Genomic DNA, 10,510 nt, shown 5'->3' with positions numbered 1-10,510 from the left:
TTTGAGAAATCAAATGCATTGACAACTTCTAGACATAACTGTATTCTGAAAAAAAACTTCTACTATGCATAGTATAACTATGGAAAAAGCGGGGTAAAACTGCAAAAAATATTGCAAAAACACTGTGGTAAACTCTTAGAGGGAAAAGGGACCGTCTCTTGCTTGTTTGGCACACTTACAGAACACCAGTTGTCTCTGAAATGTAGCTTTTCTTTTTATTTGCTACCATAACTATTTCTGTTCCCATCTTTGTGGCACATTTGCTCCCCCCCCCACATGCACCTCTGTAATGTCAAGAGACTTTTGAACCACCCTGTAATTAATAGATTTATTAATCAACAAATCTATTTCCAATTACTGCTCGCTGGTCCGCAGCAATGCTATTCCCTCATATTTAACTAACAATTACTTCAAATGCCTTAATTCAAACGGATAAACTAACCACCACACATGACAATCATGATAAGGGTGTGTTTGAGGTTCCAGGACTAAACATGTGAAAACTGTTTATTCAAGTAGTTAAAATGTAGTTACAATCGCATATTAGTTAAAACAAAAATACTGCATATAAATCATGTGTATTGCAAATAGAAAATGTTATCATGTATAGCTGCAATGTGCTTAGGGGTAGGTTTACTAAAGTTGCAAAGGAGTCGGAAGTCTTGGGTGAAATGTACTAAACATGCGCCACGCTTTTTGCAACTTTTTAGGGAATGCTTTGCGGCAGCAGTTTTTGCTTTGCGGTTCAACCTCAGATGAATATGTAGTTATGGGCGTTCCTGCATAAATTCGCAAAAAGGGGGTGGAGATGCAAATCAGGGTTCTCAAATATAATAAGATGTACACATGTGCTGCTAACTCCTCCAGGCTCGTTGTGAGCATCTGTATAGGAATAGGACACACACCTATTAATGTGCAGGTGGTTTGTAATTGTGCATAATTTAGCACTGTACCACTGGCTAACTTAAGAATAGACAGTATAGATTTGGCTTATAGGCTACTCATGATAATATGAATTGGTGGTATAATATCTTGTAACAATTGTAAGTCGCCCTGGATAAGGGCGTCTGCTAAGAAATAAATAAATAAATAAAATGCAAAATGTGTTGCTAGTCCCTTGAAATTCGTATTAACGAGAATTGACTTTCCTCCTGTATCATAACTTGTCAACGCGGCACCATGATCTATTGTGTGTTAATTGTCTAGGCTGCCAAGTTAATATTAATAATAATAATAATAATAATAATAATAATAATAATAATAATAAACAACGCTAAAGTCATGTAGTTTCAATTTAAAATAATCTTTTATTCGCATTGTGAGCAATGCAGCAGCATGATTTATTTTGTGTTACCGGTAGCCTACAGGTTAAAGTCAAAAGAAAGTGAGCTAGGTGTTCATTTGATTTCACTGCTGTACTGTATACTGTATAGGCGTACGGTACAGATTTATATATTTTTTCATAATGTAATGTGTAGCCTACCCAAAACACATTAGTGTTATTTCAGCGCAATGATTTATACATTTAAAATACATTGAGCACTATAAATGTATGTGTGTGCAGTTTATTTTATTTTTTTAAAACCCGACACGTCGTGATGTCAGACAGACATATCCGGTTTAGCGAAGGGCTACTCCTGTATGATTATGAAAAGCTTTTTGATTGAAACACATTTTATATTTGGGGGCCCCACTGTAGAGTCGGATGGGATTAAACTGCCTTTCACACACACACACATATAATATATATATATATATATATATATATATATATATATATATATATATATATATATATATATAAAATTTTATTTCTTAGCAGACGCCCTTATTCAGGGCAACTTACAATTGTTACAAGATATCACATTATTTTGACATACAATTACATTATTTTTTTTACATACAATTACCCATTTATACAGTTGGGTTTTTACTGGAGCAATCTAGGTAAAGTACCTTGCTCAAGGGTACAGCAGCACTGTCCCCGACCGGGGATTGAACCCAAGACCCTCCGGTCAAGAGTCCAGAGCCCAAACCACTACTCCACACTGCTGCCCTATATATTGTAAAAGAAACGCACCCACTCGGGTTCGTTGCCGCTTTAAAAATTGACCCGGCACACAGAAATGGATTTTAAGCGCTGGTGCGCTATTTTTAATCAACACAAAAATAAACAAAATACAAAACAAACACCTAGCTCTTTACGAGCGCTAACTAAACAAACAGGAACCTAACTACAAACAGGACAGCTAAGCTGTTTCCCTGTACAACAAAGCAAAACAAACACATTTTTCACACGCAACCACGGTTTTTCAGTACCTTCTTCTCTGTACGCCTGCACACCCTCGCAAGCGGGCTCTACCCACAGCAGCCCTGAACAGACTGGCTGTCTTTCTTTTAAACCCTGCACCTGGCTCTAATTTACAATTAACCAGGTGCGGGTGACAATTAAACTAATAAAACAATTAAACAATGAACCGAATACAATTAAATTAAACAAATGTGCATTCCGCACATGTTTTTTTCTTCAGGGAGGCTTTAACCCCCTCCCTGCTGTCTTACAATATATATATATATATATATATATATATATATATATATATATATATATATATATATATATATATATATATATAAATAAAACACAGTATTAAAATAGGTAAAAAGAAGATGGAACAGAATGCATTGTACAGATGATGTTTACATTTAACAAAAACAATGTTATTTTGACCCTTGCATGTACAGACGATATCCTTCAGGCACCCTCTGCTGCAGCAAACCACAACTCAGTTCCTGCTAATTATTTGAACAATGAAGCATGACTCTCACAATGTATAATGCTAGAGATCTTGGTAAGAAGACCAAACAAATATTTAAATTAGTATATTGCGGCTGTATTCATTAACATATTTTCTCTTAGTAGCCTACATATGACAACATTTTCACTTTGTTAAGTGTCACAATGAAAATGCAAATTGTGGTATGTTTGCGACTGGCCCATCTTAGTACACCTACCCCTTAATGTGCAAATCTTTTTGCATGATATATATAAGTACACAGTATCAGAAAGAGTTATATTGTGCAAAAAGATGTACACAGTAAGTACACTGTAACATTGTCATTATGTGTAAGTGCACATGTATTTACTAAGTAACTACTGTGTAAATACACAGTAATTAGAGACACTGAATGTAAAGTGTTACTCATGTCTGTGCGCAGTGTAACATTGCAAAAGGTCAGATACCGTACAGATTCCTTGACGGTTTGCCAAGTCCTTTTTTTTTTTTTTTTAACCAGTTGGGAGCATGTGTGTCTGTGTGCTGGAGGGAGCTCAGCCGTATGCACAGTGACGGTTTTTAAACAGGCTTTCTGTGGGAGAGCTATAAAGGGTCCTCGCTGCTTTAATGTAGGAAGACAAGATGTTTCATTGTAGTGTGAGTCTGGCACAATTCCCATTAAGTTGGTGACTCATACAACTGTCATAAAACAGATTTAAGCTAAACAAAAAAATCTGCTGGGTTGGCAAAAATTGTGTGTTTTTTTTTTTTTTTTTTGGTGTTTTGAAAAGTTGGATACTAAATAAGCTTTTGAGGCTTTGGCATCATATAACCTGCAGTAGCACACTTCCCACAGGTGAGCACCGATGTGAATTGACATGCGTATTGAAAATAATTATTATCTCTCTTGCATAAGGAGTCATTAACGAGAGGGCTGCCTTGGAACCCAGTCCAACAGAATCACATTGAGTCACTATGGTTCAAAACTATGGCTTGGAATCCAACACTGACTGCTGTTCGGTTTGATCCCTGTAACGCCCAAGCATTTCTGAAATAAGAAAACTTTCATTATTTAACTAGATTCAGTTTCTTGTACAAAACACAATTTTTCCCTGTACATCAACACATAATATACTGCATATGAAAATGCTGGGCTTGTGAAGATGGATTTAAAAAATATAGAGAGAGGGGTGGCATTACAGGGTTAATCATGCCACCTCTATTATTAGCTTTAAAAAAAGAACAATACCAAATATCAAAAGCAAACACAAATGATGATAAAGATAATTGCTGTTTACTCATTTGAGCAATTTTAGCTTAAATAGCAGCTATTAAATCTTCATAACAGTTTTTCTTGTTTGATACTTAAGAATAGCAGCAGCATAATTAAAACTGAATCCCAGATGCTATCCAACTTGATAATTACCAACTAGAACTGCGTAGATTGCTTTTAGTTTTCTATGTTCAGGTTAAGCATGAAAAAACAAGTTTCCTGTTAATGTTGAGAGCTATTAAAAACAGAAATAAGTTCAGCAGTTGTTAGGTTCTAAAATAAATAAAAATGAACAGTCTGTTGAGTTTTATGAAGATGTAACACCAACACACACAAGAAGTGGAAATAAAATGTAGCCCGGCCGCTGTTATAGCGAGGGGACCTGACATGCTGTAAGGGAGGGATGGAGAAAAAGTGTGCCACTTATTTCTGGCAGCTGTTCGTGCCATGTGCATTTTATTAAATATTGGTTTACATGGCTTGGTAGAGTTTAACTCTCACACAGACCCAGGCTGCCTATGTGTTTGTAACTGATTTATGAGCACAGTTTACTTATCTATTAAAATGCAATTACAAGCTGTATTCGGAATACTGACAAAAAAAATCCAGATGTGGATGGATAAGGGGGGGTTACGTTGCACTGTGCCAGTCACCTGTCATAGAATTTACTTGGTACGTCAGTAAAGATGTCTGCACCTCGGATGAGAGAAATAATTTTCCAATCGGCTTTTAGAACATGGTACTAAAGGTGTAAAGGTGAGGGAAGCACCTCTTTTCTTCTTTTGAAATCAACACGTGAAAGAACGGATTTATTGAATACCTGCCGATCAATACTTCATAAAGGCAATTCTGAGTAGGAGCATCTGCACACCCCTAGTTAATAACTTCACTTGTCTAAAACAAGTCTCAACAAAACAGGTTTTAAATGGATTTAATGGTAAGGTTGATGGTTTACGTAGAATTTAAAGAGGTTTGGAAATACACACTATGACCTTTTTTAAAATTTCCTTTTAGATTTGAATTGACTTATACACAAGTGTAACTCATACATGATATTGTAAAGTCAATCTTGCATTGTGTTGATTCAGATGAGATGTACACATACTACTACTACTACTACTACTACTACTACTAATAATAATAATAATAATAATAATAATAACAATAATAACAATAATAATAATAATAATAATAATAATAATAATAATAATAATAATAATAATAATAATAATAATTTGGAAATCAGCACCCCTAAGGTTTAGTTTAATCTCTTTTCATCCTGATTTGATTTATGCTTCAGAAAAAGGACAATAAGGGGCAGGGTTTAGGGAAGAGATGTGACATCACCTTTCCGTCTGCAAAGGAAACTAATGTGAATGAAAAGTATGGGGATCAAAATAAATTCAGGAAAACTGCTCCAAAAAAACCCTCCCAGAGCAGTTATAAACAAGAACTCTTAAGAGGTGATTAAAATGTAATTTTCGTGCTTGTGGCTCTTTAAGCAAAGGCCCCCACGTGACCTTCAAATAAAGCTAAGGATGGAACAAAGCCAGCTACCCGTGGATGAGTGGCTCCACACAATGCAGCACACTGATTTCATCTTGTAAAAATGTGCTGCGGTATACCATGGCAAAGAGCAGTGCAATAGTGGCAGTGCATGGCAGAGTCTGGTAAAACACACACAAGCACTGTGATAGCCATGCTTCATTTTTCACTGTCCCTCCCTTATGTATGCACTGCGCTCTATAATGAAGAGTTTGGAATGGATCACTGAAGTTAAGGTAAGTGGGATCCGTAGGCTTTAATTAGGAGATCACACACTCTGAAGAGTGTACTGAATTTAGCAACACACTCAACAACAGGATAACTGCCTGTTTGTTTTGAAGGCTGCCCATTCAGTTAAAAGCAGTGTCAGCCTTGGTTACCTTCTGAGATCAGGCCCATTTCAAGGTGCTGTGGTAAGCATATAGCGTGCTGTGAAAAAAAGACCTGTATGCACCGGAGCAAGAAAAACAAAAAAGAAGAATTGCAGAAACAAATCAAAAGAGAAAATAAATGGTTCTCTGAAGTCCTTAAGGCCAGTATAAATTCCTTAGCTGCTGTCGATCTTGGTGTAAGTATTTAGTATATTGCAGTCCATGCCGTAATTATATGTGCCTAGATTGCCAGGGGCCACATAAATAAAATGCAAGCAGTTGGTGTGCCACAAAATGTATATATAAAAACTCCAGACATGTTATTGAGGAGAAAGCTGAACTGATATTGTCTTCTTGGGTTTAAAGGCGGTTTTCATTTTTATATTTCAGCATTTAACCTGGGAAGGGGGGTGTTGAGGTAATATAATTTACAAATCTACGCAGTCCTTCACCAGTCCTTATGGAATACAGTGCAGTTTTTTTTAGCATGGTTTCTATGCCATACACTTTTGGAATACCACTTGATTGTCATTTAACAGTGCTATGTAAACACTGAATCATATACGTAGGAAGAAGACAAAGACTGCATTATGTTAAAATCTTCTCAATGAAAGAAATTAGGAGAGGAGTTAGTGAGAGCAATGAGGTTTGAGTGGTGACGCAAATCATTTCGTCTTGTTCAGTTCTAGGGCAAGAGTTTAAAGTGTAATCTTAGGTTTTTTCAATTTGGTAAGTGCTGGTGTACAGTATGGTCAGAGGAGTATATAGTAAGATAATACTTTTATTAATGAATTGTTAAATGCGATTGAAACTAAAGAAAGGGGCTGATTCGCTTGGAACCAAAACAGAGGTTCTGCCTTAACAAAACTGAACAGGACTCTTCTTCTTTTGCTGTTCTTGCATTCCCATGCAAAATAAATTGACCTCCGCATTAATAAAACACAAGTGTATTACCTTTTATTATGGAAAAAAAAAATTTAATGCTGAAATGTTTGAAAGCCAAAGGCAAGAGACTCATTTCATGTTGAGGGTATTAATTTATAATGTTCATCCCAGCTGGTGACCCTGTCACCTCTATTATAATGCAGTCTTTGTAATTTCATAGTTAATATTCAATAGCTGCCTTTCCTCAGTTCCTGTAGAGTACTTCAGAATATCCAAGGGAAAAAGAAAAACACTTTTCAACGAGCCCACATCAAAACAGATGCAGCTGTCAGTAGACCTGACGTTTGATTGTTTGGAATTACTCACTTAAACTAAAACTTGAATCGTGGCATTGTCTGAGCCACGCAGCGGAATCCAAAGCTGCAGCGACCCATGAAAACTATAGCCTTGTTAACCTTGACCTTTGGAGGGGTCCAAAAATACAATATCCTGGCGTACTGCATGGAAGCTCTGAAACATGCATGCATTTCATCACACAGCGTCTGAAAAGCAAGCAAAGCTCTGGAAATGTCAAGCTGGAGCTAGGAAGGAATTATTAAAATTCCTATGAACCTGACTGAATCAGAGAGCTGTTCCCTGTTCATGAGCACACAGCGCAAAACTGTCCCAAACTGACATTTGTTCAGCGAGCTCCTCTCCTCCCTCCACCCCTGTTGTTCTATTAGGTGACTTCAACATCCACCTCTCCAACCCCAATCACTCTGCTGGATCTCTTCCCATTTTTCATTCCTTTGTCCTCTGTCTCTCCCTGTCCCGTCCTCCACTCACACAGCTGGCAGTCAACTGGACCTCGTCTTCACCAGGGACTGCTTCCCCCTCCCTGCCCTCTCTGTCACTCCTCTCGATAGCTCTGATCATTACTTTATCTCCTTCTCTGTCGCTCCCATCCCTTCCTACTCTGCAGATCCCCTCTGTCACCTGTCGAAATCTCTCATCTCCCTCCCACTCTTTTCCTATGCTGCTCTCTCGCACCTCCCCTCTATCGACTCTTTCTCCCAGCTCTCTGTAGACTTGGCTACCTTCACCCTCTTCTCCTCCCTCAACGCCTGCCTCGACTCCCTTTGCCCCCTCACCTCTTTACTTTCCCACTCCCTTGATCCCTCATCCCTCCAGAACTACCGTCCTGTCTCCCTTCTCCCTTTCCTCTCTAAAACCCTCGAGCGAGCAGTACATCACCAGCTCTTGCTCCCTTTCTACTGGTGTTCCCCAAGGCTCAGTCCTGGGACCCTTCCTGTTTTCTCTCGAGACCCGTTCCCTGGGTCCCCTCATTTCCTCCCATGGCTTCTCATATCATCTCTATTCTGATGACCCCCAGATCTTCCTCTCTTTTCCCCCTGACTCCCACCTCTCCTCTCGTATCTGTACCTGTCTCTCGGCCATCTCCTCCTGGATGCACTTGCATCATCTTAAACTCAACCTCTCCAAATCAGACCTCCTTTACTTACCCTCCCCCCTTCCTCCCCCACCACTTGATCTCTCTATCTTTATTCCTCTTGAATCTACAACCCTCTCTCCCTCCTTATCCACCAAGAACCTCAGAGTCACCCTCGACCCCTCCCTCTCCTGCTCTCAGTACATCTCTACTCTGGCATGCTGCTGTCACTTCTTCCTCAGCAACATACGCAGAATTCGCCCCTGAGGAGGAAGTTTTGAGTTTATGGTTTCACTACCAGCGGTTTTGAAACGTTCAAACAGCAAGAAGTGCTGCTGTGCGCTATCAACAAATGTGCTGTACTGGGGTCTGGAGAAGAGGCTACCTTAAGCAAAGGAAACTGGTTTTGATTAAAATCTCTAACAAGGTTTATTACAAATTCTGGTGATTTTACAGTTACAGTCCCATTACAGTTAGAAAGTGTCTGGGCATCAGTGTTTATTTGTTTAAATGCCAGTTTCACCTCAAAAAAGTTATTTAAGGCTGGGGATCAAACTGAGTAAGCAGTCCGCTCTGTGGCTTTCTCGATTTGCTTTTACAATTTTGAAATATTTTACAGCGGAGTCCTGTTGAAACTCCATGAAGCTGTCTCCCTTGGCTCTTGTCGGGAATATAAACTGCTTTCAATTTTATTACATATAACAGTCCCATTTTACAGATACCTCACAGGAGAGGAAGACTTTTATTTCTTGCTAAGCCTTGAAATTCTAGAGTTTCCTAATGCTTTTCCTATGGTTATACTATATATTTACCATAATATTTTTTACCCATTAAGTACCAAAAAATATATATATATATATATTTGAAAAAATCAGAACACAAGCTGTATTTATGCAATTTGATACAATACATTTAGATTTAACTTTTGTGGTTAACAAAATTATAAGAAGTTATCATAACAATATAGTTAAAGAGAAAATGCTCCAAATAATTACAAAGTAACCTGTCCGCAAATGAACAATGGCACTTAATGGGTTGATATGCTTTGCCAATATCTCTCTGGGATTTACAGAGTTTACTTATGCTTAACCATGCTTTCACTGTGCTTAATTACACTTTGCTATGCTTTTATTATAGTAGTATTATATATATAGTAATGGTTAAGGTTTGGGCCCTGGCTACATATCTGAGATAGAAACACCTCTAGCATTACAATTATACACATATTATTTGTCTAGGACTCATGCACAAAAATGATGTCTTCAATCACATTCTCATCATATGGGGCATGAGTTACTGCACACAGCTTTTCCTTCACATGCACACAGCACCCTTTTCTCCATCACACATGGTTTATGTTTCTCGTCAACCACAATTAGAGGAAACACCTCCTCTGAATTTGGCCCACTTGAGCTGGAATGACCCTCCAGTTGTGAAAGACAGTACGAAGAATCTGAAGATTGGTATTCATGTGATTAACACACAATGGGAGCTTGTTAAAAGTCTTTGTACTCGTCAAAGTAAATTGTACAGATTTACAGCAGGATAACCCAGGAGCAGAATACAGGGAAATCAATTTGAGCCATCGCATTGTTTCTAGAATGATCCCCCCTTGATTCATCTATTTAATTCAACCGTTTATCAAGAAGTGTCTTATAAATGTTCAGAGTAAAACCTGGAAAATCTCAAACAGTTTTATTTCCACAAACATGTCTTCACCTTCAATTGAACATGTTGGTTCCTTGTAAAAAAAAAAAAAAAAAAAAAAAAAAAAAGATAAAAGCTACAGTTTACGGATCAAAAGCCTGACATAAAACATTGAAACAGCTTGTTCTGTCTAAAATGTCATCAGTGTAATCAAATGCATCTGTTTACCTGATATTTGGAATTGTAATGCTGTTGAAAGAAGAAGTCAATCTGCCTCTAGTAGATTCTGGTCAGAAGAAGTTCAGAGCATAGTGATTCCAAAAGCTTTATGTTAAAAACATGTCTTCACGTTAAAAGTGCATATTACTGCATAGAACTGTAGATGAGGGTGCATCTTTTCACAATGATTTCATACACAGCATCACGCTCACTAGTAGGAATGATTCTATCAGTAGCCACCTTGAGTGTATTTATGTGTATTACTGTATAAAATGTAGCCATCCTACAGTATATACAATGAGTCACAGCTAGATGAGGAAAAAGCAGGGATCATTTTGAAAGCGGAAAGGCACATTGCAAG

This window comes from Acipenser ruthenus, chromosome 29 (assembly GCF_902713425.1).
Source record: "Acipenser ruthenus chromosome 29, fAciRut3.2 maternal haplotype, whole genome shotgun sequence".
NCBI classification, from domain to species: Eukaryota; Metazoa; Chordata; class Actinopteri; order Acipenseriformes; family Acipenseridae; genus Acipenser; species Acipenser ruthenus.
This window is presented reverse-complemented; position numbering follows the sequence as displayed.